The sequence below is a fragment of the Rattus norvegicus genome, chromosome 1, assembly GCF_036323735.1.
Source record: "Rattus norvegicus strain BN/NHsdMcwi chromosome 1, GRCr8, whole genome shotgun sequence".
NCBI classification, from domain to species: Eukaryota; Metazoa; Chordata; class Mammalia; order Rodentia; family Muridae; genus Rattus; species Rattus norvegicus.
In genome coordinates this window covers 250,960,571-250,984,231 of record NC_086019.1, presented here as the reverse complement: position 1 = coordinate 250,984,231, position 23,661 = coordinate 250,960,571, and the positions used below count along the sequence as shown (strand labels likewise).

Here is a 23,661-nt window from a genome sequence, read left to right as displayed (position 1 = left end):
TCCTGGGGCTTCCTGGTTCCACTTCTTTGATCGGGTCTGCCAGGGAGAGTATCTGCCACCCCAAAGGTCAGGTGGCCCCACTGATGAGGTCCCGCCAATGGACAAGGGAGTCACTAATGAGGGCATCATGACAGATGAAGGTGAGCATTGCCAGCTTCTCCCTTCATCCCTTATACCAGGGTACAGTGAAGGACCTCGGAGAGGAGCAGGGGGGCTAAGTTAAGACCAGGTGTTCTGAATTCATGCCTCCCCCCATTTCTTAGAAAACTGTCTTGGCCTCTTCCTTCCATTCTTTCTCCCCTAAGAGATACATTAATTAATAATGTCCTGTTATTTACCTATACAATGATTTCCTTCCCCTCTGGCTCCAGGGAGGACTCGTGTGCACATCTGAATTCTCATCCTCTCCCCTACCCTCACCCATATGACAGAGAAAAATACTGAGACCCAGGAACCGCAGAGTCGAGGGTAGCAAGAATACTCCCCATGGATGGCTTGTCCCGTAGCTTCTCAGCAGCGAGAAGTATCATCATCCAGGGGCAGCTAGACAAGAGTGATGCTGCGTGCCCAGGGATGGTCACTGTGCCGACAGGTGTGAGTGCTAGTTAATAGGCAGGGTCAGGGGTGGCAGCTGTCCTACATGGCATAGAACAGTGGAACAGCAGTGCACAGTAAAGAAAGTGCCACTCAAAGCACCCCTCCACCAATGTCTATAGATGAGAAACTGCGGTCCAGTGAGGAAAGGGATTCCAATCGATTCATTGACGATGTCCCTTTCCCTCAGGAAAAGATTCCTACAAACCTCCCAGTGCTGCTCAGCTTAGAGACGCCATTCGCTACCTCTCTGGCAGCCCCGTGTGATCCATGTGTAAGATCCGGCCCAAGAGAGTAAGCGGGTGTGTTGCTCGGAACTGCCAGCCGAAATGTCCCCTTGCATGGGAGGGCAGTGAACTTCTTCCTGCTGCTGTCTGAAACACAGGTGTATCGTGGACAGCATTTTGGATGGAGAGGCGATGTATCAAGGATGGAGGTGAAGCAAGAAGTCAGGAGCCCCTGACGGAGTGATGTCACTTCCTATCCCTGGACTCCTGCTCCAAAAGGGCAGGGATGGAGGGGGAGAGTCCTCTGTAGTGTGTCTCTTGGGGACTCTTCAAATATTTACAGTTAAATTGGTAGAGCCACGTGGCTCCTTAACAGTCAGCAAACATTTTCGAGTATCTAAATATGTTGGGGTTGGGGATTTGGCTCAGTGGCAGAGCACTTGCCTAGGAAGCGCAAGGCCCTGGGTTCGGTCCCCAGCTCCGAAAAAAAAGAAAAAAAAAAAAAGAACTAAATATGTCAGACCGCATGATGGGAAATTTTTTTTTTACAGGCATCATTTAAGGGGAGAATCAACGGAGAGCACAGTCCTCAGCCCACGTTGCACGTAAACTATTTAAAAACACGAAGGCTGAAGGCTTAGCCAGGAAGGAACTGACCCAGGGTGAGGGAAACCCTGAACCCAAACCTCCCACTCCTGGGCTGTCACTGTCCATCACAAGAGACCAGACAGGGCCAACAGAATGACTGTGCAGTGCCAAAGCCTGGGTCAGCCTTGTCCTTGGCCAGCACAGAGCCATCCGATAAAAGCAAGCCTTCTGCATCCAATGAGCCTAGGAGGGGTATTTCAGGAGGATGTGGCCGCAGTGCTCATTCTGCCCATAAACTCAGTCAGACGAGTTAATTCAGGCCGGCTCTCCATTAAGAATAACACAAGGAGGGGAAGCCAAAAATCACACCAGCATCGTCCTGAAAGTGCTGAGAACCATAAGCCACTGAGACATTCCCGGGTTGGATCCCGTGCACGACGCTGAGCTGTTGGGCTCCCTGCCTTCATCTCAAGGACAATTGCTGACCTTGGGAATGTATCGGAGCATGGCTGCTCTGTGGATTCCTACAGGGTTAAAGGGGAAAGGTGAAGACCCAGGGTTTGTGAAGGAAGGATGCTGTAAACACAGACCACACATGGAGGGAACCTGCATGTGTGAACCAGGGAAAGTGCACCATACCAAGTCCAGCCAGCCGGACGGCAGACCTGCCCCCCGGGTTCTTGATTAAATTACAGCTGAGGAAAGTAAAAATAGTCCCTGGGTTTTTGAACTCTAGGTATCAAGGTGTTATTCCGAACCCTAAGACAGGAGACAATATGCATGGCTGGGTGTGTAGTCGGTTGGTAGAAAGAATGCTTCCTTAGCTGACACCCAAAAGCCCTGGGTTTGAACCCCAACACCACATAAGGCAGTAAACTCCAGCCCTCCAGAGGTAGAGGCAGGAGGGCTAGGAGATCAAGGATGTCCCCAACTATATAACAGATTGAAGCCAACCTGCGCTCTGTCTATAAAACAAAATAAAACAGAATGCAGCAGACAACATAGGCAGACTCGAAGGTACATGAGACGCGGCTGTTGTCAGGAATAAATTGTAAAAAGCCACTGTGATTACTGCACTCGAGTCACTGTAAGTCCAATTACATCTTCCCAGCTCACACCTTCCCACAGCCCTCGAAACATCAACAGACCTGAAAGCCATCAAGTGTTCGGCTCGCCTCCATCTCTGGTTCCACAGTGCAAGGAAAAGACCAGTCCCCGAAAGCTGCCTCTGACCTCCACTCGCGCGCTGTGGTACTCACACAGGAGCGCACGCGCGCGATAATAAAGAGGGTTGTGATTTTAAAAATGAGGCTCTTGGTCTGTAGCCCTGGCTCACTCGGACGGACCCTGCTATGTAGACTAGGCTTGCCGAGAGCTCACAGAGATCAGCCTGCCTCTGCCTCCCAAGTTCTAGGTTTAAAGGCATGCGCCACTATGCCCAGCCCACGACGACCTTTTGAAAGGCTACTAACAGTAAGGTTCTGGCAAAATCAGCTTCTGAAAAAGACAAATTAATGGAGAAGACCAGTGTTGCTGGAGCTAGGGGTAGATAGCATAAATGACTGGAACAGGGGTTTGAAGGACAGTGAACTCTCCACATGGTGTCCTAGTGTGGGAATACACCCTCGTGTGTTTGTCCACGCCCATCGAATGTACAACACTGAGGGACCCATGTGTAGGCTACGGACTTGGATGCTAATGATACAGCAGCTCAGGTTCCTCAGTTGTGACAGACACAGCATGGGACACAGAATGACATGGGGTGGGGGAGGGGTTGGGGATTTAGCTCAGTGGTAGAGCGCTTGCCTAGCAAGCGCAAGGCCCTGGGTTCAATCCCCAGCTCTGAAAAAAAAAAAAGAAAAAGAAAAAAAACAAGACATGGGGTGGGGGGTACATGGGAACCTCTGCACTTCCTAATCAATTTTAGTATGAACAAAAATAGTTTTAAAAACGATTTCGCTTTAACAGCCTCTGTATGTGTATGTCTCTCTCTCTCTCTCTCTCTCTCTCTCTCTCTCTCTCTCTCTCTCTCTCCCTCGTGTGTGTGTGTGTGTGTGTGTGTGTGTGTGGGTGTGTGTGTGTGTGTGTGTGTGTGTGTGTGTGTGTGTGTGTGTGTGTGTATACACATGAGATTAAGTGCCTAGAAGGGGCATCAGATCCTGGAGCTGGAGTTATAGTGGTTTTAAGGCATGTGGGTGCTGGGAACTAAACTCAGGTCCTCTGCAAGAACCGTATACACTTTTTTTTTTTTGGTTCTTTTTTTCAGAGCTGGGGACCGAACCCAAGGCCTTGCGCTTCCTAGGCAAGCGCTCTACCATTGAGCTAAATCCCCAAACCCCGTATACACTCTTAACCACATCTTTCGAGCCATCTCCCCAGCCCCAAAATCCTTTAAGAAAGTCAATTAAAGTTCTTTAAAATGTGAGAAATGTTGTGACTCTTCTCCTGTGTGCAAACAAGAGATGTGTTAAAGTGTTCCTTAACACACTGAGGGAAGATATTGGCAGGAAAGGTCCCAGGGCAGTGAAGGTGGCATAGTACAAATCAAAGGAAGATCCTAGCAGGGGATTTTTAAATTTGTTTTTATGGATATGGGTGTTTTACCTGCACATATGTTTCTATACCATGTGTGCACCTAGTGCCTATGGAATCTAGAAGACAGCAGTATCAGGTCCCCTGGAACCAAAGTTACAGGCAGTTGTGACCCATCATGTGGGTGCTAGGAGCTGAATTCAGGTCCTCTGGAAGAGCAGCCAGAACTCTTATGTGTTAAGCCATCTTTCCAGCCCCAGTTTTTCTGAGACAAGATATCTCAGCTAGCCTCAAACTTACCTTATAACCTTCAACTTCTAATTCTTCTGTCCTTATCCTGAGTTGTGAAATCATGGGTGAACACTCCCATGCCTAGCACTAGGGATCAAGTCCATGTCAAGCAAGCTGTCTATCAGCTGAGCAACATGCCCCTTGATGGGCACTGAATTTGAAGACAACAGGAAACAACTCAGAAATCAGTCTAGATTTTCTTATCATTGTTGAATTGCATCACCATGCAATACCCCTAACCTGAAAAGCCCTCCAAACAAGTGAGGCCTTTGTGGCTAGGCTCTCACACTAGCTTCCAATTCACACCTTCCTACTGCTCTTCCAATTCACACCTTCTCACTGCTCTTCCAATTCACACCTTCCTACTGCTCTTCCAATTCACACCTTCCTACTGCTCTTCCAATTCACACCTTCTCACTGCTCTTCCAATTCACACCTTCCTACTGCTCTTCCAATTCACACCTTCCTACTGCTCTTCCAATTCACACCTTCTCACTGCTCTTCCAATTCACACCTTCCTACTGCTCTTCCAATTCACACCTTCCTACTGCTCTTCCAATTCACACCTTCTCACTGCTCTTCCAATTCACACCTTCCTACTGCTCTTCCAATTCACACCTTCTCACTGCTCTTCCAATTCATACCTTCCCGGTTCACACCTTGCCACTGGTAGCTAGGCTCTCACACTAGCTTCCAATTTCACACCTTCCCTCTGCTCAGCCCTGCTTTTGTGGCTAGGCTCTCACACTAGTTTCCAATTCACACCTCCCCACTACTCAAACTTTAATGAGCACTATGGTCTCTGTGGCAGTTATTCAAAGGCCGCTGGCTTTTCTGGGACAGTCTTCGGCATATAGGGTCTTAGCTACATGCGGCATTTAAAAACAAATAGATAGCTGTTGGGATCTATATTTACAGGAAACTTGAATGCTCCTGGTTTCTCTTATACTAGCCAGCATCTAGCTTCAGAGTGTTACTGCTAGCAATTCACAATCCAGTGTCAAGATACTGTAATTTAAAGCTGAGGTTCACATTAGGACTCTGCCCTGTGATTTTTGAACTCTATGAGTTTGGACAAAGACATGGTGACATGTGTCCACCTTAACAGTGTCATAGAAAATGGCTTCACTGCCGTGAAATAATCATGCCTCAGCTTTTCATCCTCTACACCCTGCCAACCTGGCAACCTGCTTTCTAGCTCCATGGTTCTGCCTTTTCTAGTATGTAGTATTTTGGTTTCTGCTTATTTCATTGAGGTTTCTTCCATGGCTCATGGGTTAATAAATCTCCCCCCCCTTTTTTTAAACAAAAGAGCAGATTTATTGAGGCAGCAGTGGTCAGGGGAGCAGGGACCCTGGGGCAGGGCAGGCCTCCTAAGGCCTGGAGTTACAGATTCTTTTCAGGCACTGGATACAGGACCGTGGCAGTAGGCAGCCCTTCCCAGGCAGTAGATTATCTTGTGTGCAGCCAGCAGCCAGCCTCCTCCACCTCCTTGATCACCATCAAAAGCACCTTGCACAGGCCTTGGGCCACGGCAGCTGCTAGGAAGGCCCTGACACCATCCTCTCCTTCCAGGGCTTCAGGCACCCGTAACTTCGAGTCCAGATTATAGCGGATGCCGTCCTCCTGGCGCAGGGCCACCTGGCACAGCCCCGGTGACACAGGAGAGGGTAGGTTCAAGATCAGGCCTACTATCTGGAGCAGGACTAACTGGGACAAGGGTCTCCTCCTCTCCCACCACACAGCAGCCAGGCCCAGGCCCTACAGAGCAGCCATGATCACGTTGATATCATAGTTGCCAGTGCCCAAGAGGCTGCGATGGGAGTTCAGTTGGGAATCTGGGGCTAGCCTCTCGCAGATTTCGTCAGCATCTTCCTGGCTAAAGAGCTGCTCTTGGAGGACGTTGTTGAGAGCATGGACGGCACACAGCTCTAGCCTCTGCCGCTCTTGATACACTGAGGGTGGACTTGACCTCGCTTCCACCGCCTGAGACATGCCCTCCTCAGGTCCCTAAAGGCCTTTCGGCTCCCTGGGACTGGCCACTTTCGCATTCCCTAGGCAGCAATCAGGTGGTACCACGCTGACTGAAAGTCTTTTCCTTTTTTCTTGCTGAATAATATTCCTCTGCATGAACATACCACAGTTGATCCATTTGCTTATTGAAATGCATCCTGCTTGCCATAAGTGGATCTTCCTAATGCTGAGACCATTTAATACAGTTCCTCATGCTGTGGTGACCCCCAACTGTACATTTGATGCTGTTAGGAATCATGATGTAAATATGTTTTCTGATGGTCTAACGTGACTTCTGTGAAAACATCATTCAACCTCCCCCAAAGGGGTCACCACCCACAGGTTGAGAACCCCTGATCTAGAGTGTGTTCAGAACCATTCAACTGACTTCTGGTGCAGTTTGTGTCCCTAAACTTTAGTACAACACACTCCTGGGTTTAAAGAATAAATTGAAGGAAGCTGAGGATGTAGCACAGTTGGTTGGTCTGCCTAGCATACATGAAGTCCTAGGTTCAGTCCCCAGCAATGCATAATTCAGATGTGTATTCCTGCAATTCCAGCAGTGGGGAGGTGAAAGCAGGAGGATCAGACATCCAAGGGCATCTTCTGCTACATATCGAGGTATATGGGCTATATGAGGCCTTGTCTTAATTAAACAAAAAGTAAAAAATAAGAAACAACTTATAAGTAGGAAGTAGAGCTGAGTCCCTTTGGTTCTGTTCCCCAGGTGGTTAAGTGACATAGCTGGCCTTCCGTGGCTTGTGTAGGGCCAACTGAGAGTATGCAACGGGCTCAAAGTCTCCCCTGTGGTGATCAGTCCCTGTGATAACGATGGGACCCCAATAACAATGGGATAACGATGCTGGACAGAGCATCGTGGGTAATCCCCACTCACAGACTCGCCGCCTTGCTCCACCTCAGTCTCCTCTGGCCATCTTGGTGAGCAAGCAGAGACATGGACGTCCTGTCTCCGACTCTCTCACCCTTCTCTTCCTCACCTTCTGCTTGCAATAAAACCCCATTTCACTACACAGCTCCGAGTAGAACTGTAGCCCTGGGAGAGGCCATGTCTGCCATCAAGTGCCATGTGACAGTAGCCGCGCAACAATGTTTGCAGACGGGATCAAGAAGTGAATCGATGGCTTCTGTCCCTCCTATGGATCCCACAGACGGCATGAGCAGAGATCTGAGGTCACCGGTCCCACCCAGAAACTCTGTCATTTTCTCATTTACCATGGTTTTATCTCCAGGGAGCAGAAGCTGGTCCTTTGGGGGATGGTGTTCCCATTCTGAACAGCTGTGTTCCACATCACCCCCCTCAGGGGCGGGGATACAGTTCAGTGGTACAGCGCTTGCCTGGCATGAGGCTCCGAGTTCCATCCCTAACATCACATAAGACCAGGATGATGGCGCATGCTAGTAATCTCGGGGTCAGACGATCAGCCAGTCTCAGCTGGATATAGTATGTTCAAGGTCAACCTAGGGTACAAGAGACCTCAGTGGGCGAGGGTACTTTCCTCTAAGCCTGATGGCCTGAGCTCAGTCTCTGGAACCTTTGTGACAGAAAGAGAGAGGTAGCTCATTTCTGACCTGTACACACACATGCAATGGACAGGTGGATGGATGGATGGATGGATGGATGGATGGATGGATGGATGATGGATGTGTGGACTGTAAAAAAACAAACAAACAAACAAACAACTACAAAAACCTCTAGCCAGTATCTGGGCTGAAGGTTTCAGGGACAAGAGCACCCCAGCCTCTCTGGGAACCTCCCAGGTCCCAGACACAGCATCTGCTCCCTCTGCTGGCAAACCTGGAGAAGTGCCTGGACGTCCGTGTAGCATCCTCTCTCTGCAGAGGCAGAAACAAAAGGCTGTCTGAACTCCCTGAAGCACCCTGCAGAGCACATCCTGTGCCTGGGAAGAGACAAGGTGAGCAGGGATGGGAGTTGGGAGACGACAGTAGTCTGGCCTGAATTCTGCCTCAGTCAGGGGCCTTCTCTAATGAAGCCTTTGGTCCTGACCTCTACCCACTGGACTGACGAGGGAGTTATGGCTTAGCAAAGCCTGAATGGGAGGTCCCAGACCGAAACGGGGACATTGCTTTTATCAATCAATCAATTAATCAATAATCCTCCCAAGGAAAGGCATCCCAATACCAGTCCAACCTGGCACTGACTGATTCCACCCCAATAACATACAGCATACCTCTCACACTGTCCTCAGTTTACCTTACAATAGCATGCAGTCCCCTCCAATACTGTCCTCAGCTTACCTTACAGTAGCATGCAGTCCCCCGCCCCCAATACTGTCTGTCCTCAGCTTACCTTACAACCATCCTGCAGATAGATGCAGGAAAAGAGGCAGAAAGTAAATTAAGGCCTCAGAGCAAGCATAGCTCCCTTGGGCCGTTTGCCCTGTGCCCTGTGCCTCATATATTATTTCTAATTCTACAGCCAAGGAAGTCCCAGGCTTTCCCAGCTGGTCCTATATCTTTCGGAGCCAAGATGCCTTAGATGTGGCTCAGCTGGAGCAGGAAATGGCCCAGGGTAAATAAGGCAAGCCCCCAGGACCAGACACTACCTCAGCTATCCCTGCTGGGTGGCCTTGGGCAGATCTCTCAACCTCTCTGAACTACTGTGGTCTCACTAGCAAAAGAAAAGCAGCCCCTGACTTAGGTGTAAAGACTAAAGACATCTACAGTTTCCAGCGCAGTGCATCCTAGCACAGAGCATCCTGGGACAGGGCATCTGGGCACAGAGCCAGGGCACAGACAGGTCCCCTTGCCCTGGAGTTTGCGCTGGACTTAGTGATCGGTCTCTAATGCTGCTTGGCAACCCCAGAGCAAGCAAAGAAAAGGCCCACACTCACTCCCTCTGTGCACTGGAGGATATGAGCTGTTTTCATGTCCTCTGACCAATGGCCACATAAGTGAGGTTGGAATCAGAGCCTCCAGCCTCAAACAAACCTTGGGAGGACTGCGGTCCTGGCACGCAGTTGACCTGGTGAGATCTCTTGAGTCAGACCCACCACTACTGAAACATTCCTGAACTCCTGACCACCACGACCGATGACATCATTAAAAGAAAATTTAAAAATAGCGACTAAGGGGCTGGGGATTTAGCTCAGTGGTAGAGCGCTTACCTAGGAAGCGCAAGGCCCTGGGTTCGGTCCCCAGCTCCGGAAAAAAAAGAACCAAAAAAAAAAAAAAATAGCGACTAATACCCCTCAGACTCAGCACCTCAGGTCAGGAGTTGTTAGGGGGTGGCTGCCCCATTTCCACAGTCCTGGCCACACAGATTAGACACCAAAGGCTGCCCGTGCCCTTTGGCCCTTGCCAAGAAGAAAGAAGGAGAATTTTTAAACGAATGTTTATTGAGCCCCTGCCACCCGCTGCCAGCTGCCTGTGAGGCACAGAACAGAGTGCTCTGCGTTCGTCTTCCTCCTGTGACCTCTCAGACCACCAAGTCTGACCCCATCCTCTTTATCCAGAAGGAAAGACTAAAGGGGCAAAGGTGGAGAGGTCTACTCAAGGTTCTGCATAGGCAGGTAGCAGAGCTGAGACCTCAATCAAACTCCACCATCCCAGAACCTATCCATGGTGTTGCATGACCACAAAGTGCACAGGACCCGCTACTCATTCTCTACCCTGTCACACTGTCACACAGCCTGCATGGCCACCAACCACCACCCTGTGACGGTGAGTAAGACAAATCACACGCAGCCCGCTGTCCCTTAGCCAAGGCAGGCTTCCGCCCACAAACACCCTCCACCCCTACCCCTGCAACAAACTCCTCAGCATCTTCACACTGTAGGGACATCTCATGCTCTCCCTGCCCCTCCATTTTCCCCACACGTGTAAGGAGAGAGTGGGGACGGACAGATCTCTGGACTCTCAATTAACCTCCCAGCACATCACCATCCTAATTCCCATAGTAGACAGACCCCACCTTCTTCGACACACACTTGATATTGGAACTCCCCAGCAACCTCCACAGACCCAGCCCTGGGGAGCCAGCCCAGGAGGGGCTTATCTGCACCTGTAGCTTGCCAGGCCACCTTGATTAATGGGCTGTGATTATCTTATCTCCCAGTAGAGCAGCTAAGGATTAGGGGTGGTGGCTGGCAGGTGAACACAATCAACTACATCCCCCTGAGAGCTCCCGGGAGTGGGGGTGGGGACGAGGTGAGACAGAAGCAGGAGATTAATGTTCCAGAAGGCTTTGTCCCTCAGAAGCCTCTTGCACTCCTACCTGCACTGGGTGGGCACCCAGGACTCTGTCTGGCACTTAACGAGGGCTCCATCATCATTACCCATCATTCTTGCTGCTCTTGTTCCTTCTTGGAGAAAGCCAAGAGAGGGACTGTGAATCTGCCTGTTCCCTGAAGCCTCAGAAGGGGCCTTTTGGACTAACTCGCTTTTTTGTGTTATTTACCCAATACCTGGAGGGTTGGGCTTGATTTGTCTGTCTAGCTGAGGCTGTAACAAATCTCTTCACAAATGAGTACTCCTGAGGTAACAAAAGGGAGGTCAGACACCCAACTCTGACCAAGGGCCTGATGCTGAAGTGTGCTCTACTCATCGGGCCCCTCCCCAAATCTAGTCTTGGCTTTGGAGACAAAAGGGCCTGAGTCACAGATTCATCCAGGCTGAGGCCAAGGAAAGATGGCTGAACATTCTTTACCCAGGACATTCTGAGGTCACTCATGGTGGGCGGTTACTAGGACTAAAGCATCCTGTTTGGACAATAAGTTATATGGTCTCACTCTGAAGGAACAAGGTTTTATTTTTCCCTCAGGAACAGTGAGACTACCTAACTTTGAACAAGTGAATGGCATGTCTGAGATCACTGTTAATTCAGTCAGGACTGTGTAGGACCTAGGCTCAGGACCCCATGGCCGGGATGTCTGGAGGACCCCTGTCGTTTTCTTTCCTAGAAACGGGTGGTCACTCCAGGGTGAGGGAAGGTAAAGATGGGTGAAGATAATGATGAGTAATGAAGACAAAGGAGGGTTACAAGGAAACCATGGGCTTCCAGATGGATACATTGAATGAGAAAAGAATACATTGACTTCCTGAAAGGGAGGGAAAAGAAACATGGATGGGTGGCTCAAAGGGAAGAAGAGACAAAAAAGATACAAAGATGCTCAGGGAAGGAAAAAAGAAAAGATGGATAAAGAGAATGGTAAAAAAAAACAAAAACAAAAACAAAAACAAAAAAAACAATGAGTATCAGAGTCTTGCTGGCTGTCATCCCAACCAGTTGACAGGACACAGCACATGGGGAGCCCAGTTAGGCTTTATTCCCAGAAGGACAAACAGAGTGACTCTTTGGGGCCCCAGGAAACCAGTTTCCACCCCCCACTCCAAAGCCATTCCCAGGAGCACACCTCCCATTTGCTGTCTATCACCCCTTCCCACCACCCTTTCCCAGAGGGCAAAGGGCAGCGCAGCTGAGGAGCTCGCTCTGCTATCAGCCCCATTTCTCCTAGTCCTGTTTATTCTGGGTCAGCAATTAACAGAGCCCCCTTCCCAGATCAATTAATAGTGGGGACCACCGAGGGCACAGCCAGGTTACTCACTGATAAACAATGGGAAAGAGATAGAGTCTACTCCCTAGTCTATGAGCCACCCCTCCTATCTCTCCAAGAAGTCCAGATCCCATTAGAGTACAGAAAGGCTTGCAGGGAATGGAGCTGGGAAACCCTTAAGCTGGGGGGAAGAAGACTGATCCCTAATTGGCTTCTCTTGTAGGGGACAGCTCTGGTGAAGATCATGGGCCTCAGCAAAAGACAGACTCAGGTTCATAGACCTGCCACGTACTGGCTCAGTGAGCCAATGAGTTATTTTAGCACTCTCAGACTCGGGGATGAAGGGAAGAAAGCTCTATTTGCAAATCTCTGTGATGCTCAATATGTTGGTACACACCTATAGTCCCAGGCCCTGGAAAGTAGGACAATGAATCTGAGTCCAGCCTGGGCTACATAGGAAAAACTTGTCTTGAAAAGATATGTGTTTTTCATACATCTTCCTATATATCTTTTGTATAGCACAGCATGCATAATTAAATATACTTTAAATGCTCTGTTAGTGTCAAATCTTTGCGTCATACTCAGCCCAGTACTGGGCCTTGAGAATGTAATAGCCATGCCTGTCATGGGGCAAAGCTTTGGGCTTCTTTGGAGAGACCCCAGGCACTGTTTTCATCCTTCCCATTCTGTGGGTCCTTCTTTCCCACTGAGTCCCCTCAGAGAGGAGCCAGCATTAGGATGCCCTGCTCTCTCACTTGTCTCGAAGTGTATCAGCATTTCCGCTGTGCAGTGCAGTGGCCACCAGCCATCATTTAAAAAGAACAGAGGACTGACACTTGCTATAGCACGGAGAAACTTTACAACGTCAAGTGAAGGGAAAGAAACAAGTCATGCAGGGCACATTCTGTGGGTGAAGACAGATGTGCATAAGAAGCATTTAAAACAGGCAAAGTCATAGAGACAGGACGTGCCATACTGGTTGCCAGATCCGGCAGGGAGAGGACAAGAAAGGCCTGTGTTTGTGAGCAGGGTTTCTTTTGGAGATGACAAGTAGTTTGTAACTAGAGAGAAGCGATGGCTCCTGTCAGTGCACTAAATGCCACTGGGTTGTTCGTTTTAAGTTGGTTAGGGAGCTGGAAAGTTGGCTTGGGGGTCAAAAGCACTGGTCGCTCTTCCAGGGACCTGAATTCAATCCCTGGTGCCCACATTGTGGCTCACAACTGACTGTCACTCCAGTCCCAGGGGATCCAACGCATCCATGGTGGATGGTGCACATGTAGACAAAATGCTCACACACACAAAATAAAGGTTAAAACATTTTTAATAGATGGTTATTCTGTGGGATAGGATTCGTACCTCCCTAAGGCATGATGACATTGAACTCAGTTCCTTAGTAGCCCCAGATGCATGAAGCTAGTGGCCATTTGACTTGGAGCGGCAGGAGGGGGTGTTTTCATGACTACAGAGATTCCACTCAGAAGCTCTATCAACCTTGACCTCCAACTAATCAATTATAGTGATCAACCGTCTCCCCGGACATGATCTCGCCCAAGCCTCTTACCAGGATGGTTTTACATTTGTCTTCACAGGCTGGAACACTGAGCCTGGGAGAGGAGACACAGAACCCTAGGGTTGGGCAGAAAGTAGCGGGCTTACACTCGGTCTTGGGGCATGGAATCCCACGAACTTTCTGCATTCCTCGGAAAACTGTTACCACACTTCTAGTGACCACTGGCTTGCCTGCCCAGCTGGCCTCCTAATCTCCTGTCAACTAGATTATTCCTCAGGAAAGGGTGTTTGAGGGTGTGGTCTGGAAGTGGATGGGTGCTGCGTTCCTATGTGCGGGAACTGTGGGGAACTCAAAGCCAAGTAATCTGGAGTCCGAACAACAATTCCAGGAAGCCAGAGGCTGTGATGGGTTAAGGGGAAAGAACGCACCTATTCCTGACCCCAACTGCCTCACTGCTTAGCCAGGTCAACATGGCACCGACTTCTTCGACTCCAGCAGTCCCTGATCTGACTTCGCAGACTTCCGTGGTGGGCTGCAGAGGGACCACTCCAACCCTTTTGGTTTTCCTGACTCTGGCCCACTGGATTCGTGGAGCGGTGGAAAAGGACAGAATGTCAGAGCAAAAAAGAATCAGAGCTTTGTTCTGGGCCTGTCCATCATGTACCGCCTGGGTGAACTGGAAGAAGCCGACCTCTAACCCCAGTGTCCTCGTCTCCAAATAAGGATCGTTCACACAAGCCTCCCTGGTGCTGTAGAGAAGGAACAGTAACTCCCAAATCCTTAATCAAGATGAGCGATCTTCACCAGGACCCTAGTAGCTGTCCCGTGGAACTCTCTCCTGAAGCCAGACCCCCCTGTGCTGTCCTCATCAGTGATCCTGTTCTTATAAAGCTGGCCAGGCCCAGTGAAGAGTAAGTATGAGAAGCCAGAGAGAGCCACAGAGACGTCCGGCAGAGTGGCATCCATCTGGAACCTCCCTACTGTGCGACCGATTCACCTCCGTCTTCCCATCTTGTGCACAGGGGGCGGTGATAACACCTCCCCACTGTGTGCCTAGTCACTTGGATGATGAAGCACTTAGTGCAGGGCACACACTGTCCCCTGACACTGCCATCTGTCAGAGCACTGAGCTGGGGGCTGGGCGAATGAATGGGCTGTGAGAAACCAGACCACCGAAGACAAGAGATAGGGGACCAGGGTAGAGGAGAGAGGGCGGTTGTGTGGACCTTCCAGAAAAAAAGAAGTTTTATTTTATCCCAAAGGAGCCCCATGAGCAGGAGATGGGAAGAGAAGCTCTGACCAGCAGATGGAGAGGTATAGAGTCGAGGACCAGTCACAGCCTTTGCAGGGTAGACACGGACTGTATAGTTCAGTAATGGAGCATTTGCCTATAGAGGACTCTGGGTTTGACCTTGCATACACACAAAACCACCTTCAAGACCAGTGCCCCGCCCTACCCCCATCGAAGGTCCACTACATCCAAATACCTAGGAGTGACATATACCAGACTGAGATCTCTGCAGGTGGCTTAGGTACTGAAACATATGTCTTGATCGGTTTCTATGGGTGGCAACCCCTTTACTGCTCAGTTTGAGACTCTCTCCCTTCTACTGCTGGAGTCAGCCGTGGTTGAGAGTCAGGAAACCAGCAGCAGTTCACAGCTGCAGGAAGTCAATCCTCAGACCTTATCTACCCACCTCCTCTCTCAGAATGAAACAAAAGCCAAAGCCAGGAGTTGTTATGATGCTGACAAACCGATTCCAGCAGATCTGTCCGTCAGAACCAACACTGACCCGTCACAGCAAAGGTCTGGCCAGTCGGAGCCTCCAGAGCCATCAAGTCTAACCTTCTAGCTGTAAAGGGTCTCCCAGGGGGGCAGTGTCCACAGCTGGGTGGGACGCCGGGGCTCAGTGCCGGCCCTACTTCCTTGGCCCTGTCTTCTCTGTTGAGCTCTGCCACACCATACCACCTCCACCATTTGATGGGACGCACTGGGCTCTGGATACATCCCAACAGGAGCTCTGTCAGCGTTTGAGACCAGAAACGTCTGGTCACGCGTTGTACAGGACATCGTCCACTAAGTAGTGGGCACCCAAGTGGTGGCCCAGCCATCCTGCTGGCTGGAGCCCACACAGATGAGAAGCACCGCCAGCTCAACCATCACTTTGCAAGTGGAGCTCTTGACACCCACCAAGCAGACCCACTAGCACAGAGGAGCAGGATGGAGCTGCACAGGAGAGCTACAGTCAGGTGAGCCAGGCCAGAGACAATCCTAATCAGAACCTGGCTCCCCAGAAGGGGGCAATTAAGAATTGGGAATCTCTTTTCAGAGAGCCCTGTATGAGGAGCCACACCCTGGACTCCCAGGCCTAGCAATCCCCTCTGAGGCCCCGGTTCTCAGCAACCAGTGGAAGAGTTATTGCAAGCCAGGCAAAAGGGCCGGGACTACCTCAGTTGCCCCCAAGGGCAACTGTCCAACCATTCCCAGGCTCAGACCCCAGCTCCCTCCCACCAGAAGACAATTGCTCCATTGGCTGGGCCAGCAAGAGGAGGTTCAGTTCCTCACATTCTCCTCTTGCTGTAGCCATGCCCAGCTCCTGCCTGCCTGCACCCTCTCCTTAATGAGGCCATTGTCTGCCCAGGGTTCCCCCAACAGCTGGACCCAACCCCAAACACTGATGCCCTGGGTTTGCCCTCCACGGTCCTGCCCTTAGGTCCCTCCCAAGGATGTTCACTTCCTTCTGCACTCAGAGCACAAAGTGCCCCCCACCAGAGCCTCTGACCCGCTGTCCTCCAAGAAGCCAGTCTCTTCCCCCTTCCTGCCTCAAGGGCTACCAGCTGATTTCTGTGAGCCTGGGAAGGAGCTGTAGCCCTGAGAGCGTGTCATTTAGCTCCAATCACAGAAATCGCTGTTTTATTTACAGGCAAATGAGCCGTTCCGTGTCTGTGTCGATTTGGGAAGCCATGGAGAATGGTTGACAGCTTTCGAAACTGCGTCCGTAGCCGCTGGTGGTCAGGACAGAATTGAGGATTACTCTCAGCCACAACAGTTTATAAATATGGGGACCCCAGCAACAGACATCACTGTGTCTAGAGCAAGGAAAGGGGACCTCTTGCAACTGCACAGAACCCTTTGCACCTAACACCAGAGCAGTCTTCTTCACATATGCAGAGAAACCCTCCCCACCCACTTTGCTGATAGGGAAACCAAGCACAAGGAATTGGGTCACATCCAAATTCCCACAGCCTGAAAGCAACAGAAACAAAACCTAGGAGGGAATGTGTTTTTTTTTTTTTTTTTACTCCATGCCCACACTTTCTCCCCTTCCCACAGAGGTGGTTCTGAATCCCTCTCCCTCTCCCTCTCCCATAGGAAGTCCTCCTTCATAGAAATCACAAGTCCCTGTATTTGTTCATCAATGGTCCTTCTGCCTTCTAGAGTGTGTACTGCTGAGATCAGAGAGCTGACCTACCTCAGCTATAGTGGCTTGGGTCTCCTTGAAGGATCTGCTTCCCTCACACCCCCTCTGCAAGGCAGCCCGAGTCAGAAGTCGTCATCCCCCAGGATTCTCACACATTCTCACACACAGCCATAAAAGGAAGCCCTGGGTTTGCGTCCTGGTACCCTTCTCTGCTGTGTGACTCTGGGAGTGTTACTTACCTGCTCTGAGTTTATTTCTTCACATGAAATGGGAATAATGCCTCTCTTGCAGTGCTACTGGGATAATTAAATGAGATGATGTGCAGGAAGGCACAGAGCCCAAGCCAGGTGCCTGGCCATCTCTAAACTGCATCTGAGAGAGGAAGCAGGGAGGTGGGAAAGACGGCTCCATGATTAAGAGCACATACTTCTCATGGAGAGGACCCAAGTTTGATCCCCTTGGGTCACGTCACCCAACATGCTGGGGTTACAAGCACGTGCCCCGTGCCTGGCCATGATCTCCTCTCTCTCTTCCCAGCATGCTCTGCTTCCTCTCAGCCTCACCTCGTCCCACTGGCTGGAGTGGAAACAGCTCAGTTCAGGACCCTTCATAGTCTTCCCTTGCCAATGGGGCTTGCAAGCCCCGACCATCCAAGCCTGCCAATGGACAAGCCTTGCTCCTGAAGACCTTAAGCTTCCAGGCTAAACCCCATTCCACAGAACGCTCTAACAGATATAACATCCCTCCAAACTGTTTGACCAGTAAATTTTGTAAAGGATCTAAATGATCACCTGATGTAGAGAACCTACTTCGTGTGGCTCGTAACTGCCTGTAACTCCAGCTGCAAGGGCTCTAATGCCCTCTCTATTCTCCAGATTTGCCAAAAAAGTAGGCAAAAAAAAAAAATACAATCACACAATGACATTGAGCAAATGACCATTGCAAAGTGCACTGCAGGAATCTAGAGAGCCCCGCAACCCGGTCAAACCAGAGCCTTTATTCCAGAAGCAAGGGAGACTACAGAGGGTCTTGAGCTAAGCTGCTTCCACTCCAGCCAGTGGGGCACGGTGAGGCTGAGAGGAAGCAGAGCATGGTGGGAAGAGAGAGATCATGGCCAGGCACGGGACACATGCTTGTAATCCCAGCACTCAGGAAACTGAGCCAGCCTAAGCTCCATATACAGTGAACTCAAGAGACCAAAAGGGTAGGGGAGACGGGAAGAGAGAAGGTGCAGGTGGACAGAGGAGAAATTTAGGGACCAAAAATTACAGGATTTGGTGGTGACCTCTCAACACCACTGGCACACCAATGTTCAACATTAACTAACAGTTGAGTGGACAGCTCTTACTCTGTGCACAGTTCTGAGCAATATTTAAAATTAACTCTAGAAACTGAGCGTCCCAGCACATGCCTGTAATCCCAGCACCTCAGAGGGAGACACAGAAGGGTCAGGAGTTTGAAGCCTCCGTGAGGTATTCTCTCTCTCTCTCTCTCTCTCTCTCTCTCTCTCTCTCTCTCTCTCTCACACACACACACACACACACACACACAATTAAAAGTGACCTTCTTGATAATACTACAAGAATTAATATTCCCAGTTCACAGACAATGAAACAAGAGTGGAGGGTGTAAAATAACTCACCCACGTAGCACTGATGAATTAGAACTCACTCCAGCCTCAGAGAGCACGCTCTTCACCAATACGTCTGATTATCTCTCTGATGAGCTTCTGGCCAGGACTTCCCCACATCCTGGGGACTCCCCAGTGTGCTGGGGGCCCCGGGAGAAGAGGAGGGTGTGTTTGGCCATCCACAGCCCTGCCTACCACAGCCACACTCACTACAGTCCCACCTACTTCACGCCATTGTGCTGACCCTCTTGCTTTCCCACTTCAGAAGTCTGAAACTGCGACACCCAGGCCCAAGATAAGCCCCGCCTCTGCTTTAGTTCCCTAAACCTCATGGGCTCTAGAGGAACCTGGAGACGCTTCAGTGTCTGGGATTATGGCAAGAAGGACTTGAGTCCTAACCTAAGTCCAGGACCTATGTTCCTCAGTGTCAATCCTCAAAGCCGCTAGCATACCCATGATGCAGTTCTGCCCATACTGCTAAGCAAGGCTGCTCTGTAGAGGGGCCTGCACAGCGAGGATGCTCTGGGCAGATGCTGGCTTTGCCGTGGGCAGAGTTGAGAGTGTAAGAGGAGAGCAGGAAACTGGAGTTAGGAAGGTTCTGACAGCACTGTGATTCTATTAGGTCACACAGAGCAGCCACTGTACAAAGACAATGTCCCAGGCGGGAATGAGAGGTTGTAAAGGCTGGTGACCCCAACAGACTCTCAAATACTAACAAGTCTGTCTTGCCTCTCCCGGGAGGGCAAGCCTGAGCTAGAGGACTTCCCCAAGCCAAGAGAGGGAAGACGTGACGGAGGCCAACAGGCAAAGGGCAATGTCTGGTTCACCTCCATGAAAATGCTAGTCTAGCCTGCACCTTTAGTTCCAGCACTCAGCAGGCAGATCTCTGAGTGAGGAGCCAACCTGGTCCACATAAAGAGTTCCAGGCCAGACGGGACGGCGCAGTTATCCCCTACGTAAAACAAATTTCCAAGCTCTTTTTTTTTTCCATTAGTTCATTTGCCCTTTGAGCTCGCCCTGTGAAGCATAAAGAGTGAAATGGTCACCCTTGCACCACACAAGAGGTAACTGGGACCCAGAGCATGGGAAAGCCTTGCTCATACATTGAGAATGTGTCACTCAGAACTCTCGGACCCAGCCTGGGGTCACTCCCACTGCCCAAGGCCGCCGCCTCTTTCCAGGACGTGTAGCCTGAATGGGTGGTCTTGTCTGTCTCTTGGTGAAACGCTGACCACACAGAAAGCGTGCTCAGGTTCTAGCTGAGTGTTGATTCACTGTGGGGAGCAGGTGTGGCGGTAGTCCCAAGATGGCGCCTGGGACTGCAGCTAAGTCTCATGACTAGCACCTGACTTCCTCACACACCTGAAACTAGCCACGTCCATTGTGAGAGCTGCGCAGGCGCACCATGACGCAAGATCAGGCCATGTGACGTGACCTAGGAACTGAGATGACGCAGACTGGACTGACGAGGCGGAGTTGAGGGAGGGTATAAGGGAGTGCGCTGGGGGAGAGAGAAGAAAAAGAAAAGAAAGATTCCTGTTCGCATGTTGTAAGGTTCCTGAATAAACCACTTTGAGAAGAACGTCGTGGTGTCCCTCCTTTCTGCGGGACAGAGACAGAAGCGACAATTCACAGAACTAGATTCCCTCAGGCACTAAAAGGAACCGAGCAGCCCTGACAAGGGGCAGCGCACCTTTAATAGGGGCACTCGGGAGGCAGAGGCAGGCAGATCTCTGAGTTCAAGGCCAGCCGGGGTCACACGGTGAGACTATGTCTCAAAAAACAAACAAGGAACTGAGAATATTCCAAACAGGTAGACGAACGATCCCAGGAGGAATCCCCAACAATCATGAGGCTTTGTGCTCCTGGTAACCAAGTATGTCAAGCAAGGTTTTTCAACTACGTGAACAGGAAGATAAACATTACTAGCAGAGTTTTAGACAGTTCTCGTAGAGGCTGGAAGGCGAACTGGACCAGCCGGTCTTAAACAGTGTTCTCTCAGAACCCCCTCGAGGTACACACATTCGGAATCCCAAACTGGGGATCACAGCATATCCCTGTAAATTCATCACTTAGGACGTCGCGGCACGAGAGCAAACAATTCAAGCCCTTCTTCAGCTACGTGGCCAGTTGGAGGCCACTCGGGCATCTCTGAGCCCTTGTCTCAGTTACCGATCAATCGCTTGATACATTTAGAGCGGTTTCAACCCTGTTGTTATTTGCCGTATTTGAAATTTAAAATAAGGGGGAAAATTGTTAATTAGGTTAATAAATCATTGCATGTTAACATAAGCAAACATCATAAAATAATCATGCTTTTTTTCAAAATAAGAAGTAAAGACCACAATGCCATTGCTTTGCAGCCTGTAAATTCCCTCAGCGCACGGCCTAATAGAGGCCAGCTGGGCTCTTCTATCGGCTTCTGTGTTCGATTTGCTGCCACATGTGCTGTGGCTGAACTACACGATGAAAATCTGGCCTCACCCAGAAATGTAGCTGGAAAAGGAAGAAGCGGTTTAATGGGCTTTGCAGATAATTACGGGTATCTTCTTTGATAGCACCCCAAAAACGACATATGGGCTATATGTTCATTATGATAATATGGAATCTGAAGTCTATTAATAAACTCGCCTTACTCCAAGTTGCCTAGGAATCGATTGATTTAATCTTGCGTTTCAAATTACGCGCGATATTGACTTTGCGCACCCTCTGGAAAGGTTTGAGCTTTTGAGATCCATTGGGGAGGGGGGACATTAAAAATGTAGAAAACAGTAGGTGTTTATGAAAATAAAAGTTTGTTCCAGAGATGCATCTTAGATGCAAGGGATAGCCACGCAGAATTTTGCCCTTTTGAACAAGTGGGGCTGCTCTACCAGTTGACGTAGCATGAACCTGGATATACTACGTACATCCTAGGATGGACAGATGCCAAGTGTGCCAGGTGTTCAATCCAGCTGCTGAGGCCCTGGGTTCACCTCGTCAGCACCACATTAGAAAGTAGATCCAGGGGAAGGGCTAACCACAGAGCTGCACTGCCTGAGCAGCCCAGTGCACTCTGGCTTCGTGCCTTATAAAGGGCTTCTCTTCTTGCTCCCATCAATGTTAGGGAGCCTCAAGCCTCCCCACATCAGAGTTGGCAGGTAAAGAAGGCTCATCGTCCTCTTCAAGGAGGCTTCCAGTCCAGCCTCACTGCCCTTCAGAGCCTGAGCTTCCAAGCCCAGACGCACTTGATTTTTAGCCATGTGTTGGCCTTATATAACCAGCCACAGAAACAATGCCCAGCTCTGTCCAGGTCACCCATAGCAATGCCAAGAGCGACCCAGCCAAACCAGCTGGCCCAGGACCCAACACCTTACACAGCCACCTGGGAGGCTCACACAACCACACCTCCCTGACAGCATACAAGATGGCCAAGCCCAGAGATGAGGCAGGGAGTGAGTTATGGAGAGCAGTGCCATTCTGCTCAGAGGTCATTCAGAGTCCTATCTAAGGCGTCTTGGGGAATGTTCAGGATACCTGATGTGTATTCACCCAAAATCTCATCCTTGTGAGCTTCTGACATCCCCAGGTGTTCTTTACATGTGGGTGCTGCACAAGACCTTTCCATTCATCTTGGTCCATCATGACTTCAGTGGAAATCCCACTGAGGGTCAAGATCACTCTTACCAGAAGCCACACAGAGAGTTGGGAAGGAGGGGGCAGAACATGAACCTGGTTTTCTGATGCAGATAGGGCCCTTTCCCATTACTACTGTACCCTTCTTCTCTCCATGGGGACCAGCCCTTCACCCTCTAAATGGTCATCTACAGAGTCTTGATACTATGCATAAAAGAAAGCCCCCAGCTGGCTCTACCTGGACTCAGCTCTGTCAACCAGGACATCAGAGACATCCCATTCCACCCTGGGCTGTCTGCTTCCTCTGTTCTGCCTGGTGTCTGTTCTCACAGCTCCACCAGCTACATTAAGGACCAAGCCTTTGTACCCCACATATATCCAACACATGGCAGGTGTTCTATATATACCCCACCCCTGACAACCCTTGCCCCCTCACACACCCCCCACATTCCCACCCCAGCCCTAGGAAGCTCATCCTCAGAGGGGAGGCCAGAGGTCAAGGGAAACCAACAAGAGTCTCCTTCCACAAGCCTCCATCTCAGTTCCTCTCACAGAAAAGTCAAGGAAGACAGAACCCAGACAGACATTAAGCATGGGATCTGGAAGTCACCCTTCTGATGTCTGCCTGGGTGACAATGACACTTCTCCTTACACCCACAGTGTTTCCTGTCCCAGGCTGGAATCTATTTTAACCAAGAATAATGACTGTGCTCTTGGGAGCCTACAGCCTGAATCAGATCCTGCCTTCCTTAGCACATGAGCTAGGTGACCCCAGGACACTTTACTCCCCTACTCGGACCCCTCAGAATCCACGACTTTGATTTGTCTGTCTCTGACTCTGGAACCACACTGCCTAGATCCAATGACCGTCTAGTCCTCGGCTGACCTCAGCCTCCGTATCTTTATCTGTAGAGTAGTGGTAGTAATAGTTCTACCCTCCTTACAGCATCACTGAGAAAATTCCATGAGGTAGTTTATGAGGTGTGCCCAGGACCGTCTCCAAGCACAGCTAGCTCCTACTGGATGGGAACTTTCATTAGAAAGAGGCATTGATGGCTGCGGGTGGTGGTGCATGCCTTTTTAAACTTAGCACTTGGGAGGCAGAGGCAGGAGGATCTCTGTGAGTTTGAGTCCATCCTGGTCTACAAATCTTGTTCCACGACAGCCAGGGCTGTTTAAAAAAAAAAAGCAAAACAAAAACAAACAAAATCCAAAAAACCCAGAGACGTTCATAAGATTGTTCAGCGTGGCAAATTGTGCATGGCACTTAGTAGGGATTCACTAACTAGAAGCCCAAATTTCCTTCACCCCGCCCCCTTGGCTGCCACGGATGGGTCTTAGCCATCTGCTATCCCCAGTAGGCTGCTAAGTGCCTGGCATTGGGCAGAACCTCGGGGCATTCTCGAAGACCTCTGGGTGAAGCTCTGTTTGCCTGGCCAGGAAGGCGTGGATGGTCAAGAGACTCCAGTGTCTGAGAAGAGCAATGGAGGTGTTGGGGAAGGGAAACCAGAGCTGAGCAGGGAAAGGCCGAGGCGCAGAGATAAGCAGGTGAAGTGAGTGAGAAAAGGAACAGGAGAGACTGTGGTGGAGAGAGATAAGAGGACGGAGAAGAGGGCAAGGATGAAGAAAATGTCGAGCCCCCAGGAAAAGGTACAAAGAGAAGTCTGGGCAGCGGAATAGTTGGCGGGTCAGGGTCGCGCGGCGA

The 23,661-nt window shown here is 50.2% G+C and overlaps 1 pseudogene; it reads right to left on the bottom strand.

Moving 5' to 3' along the window:
• Positions 1 to 3,265: 3,265 nt before the first annotated feature.
• Positions 3,266 to 22,358, bottom strand: Josd2-ps1 (Josephin domain containing 2, pseudogene 1; annotated as a pseudogene).
• Positions 22,359 to 23,661: the final 1,303 nt, after the last annotated feature.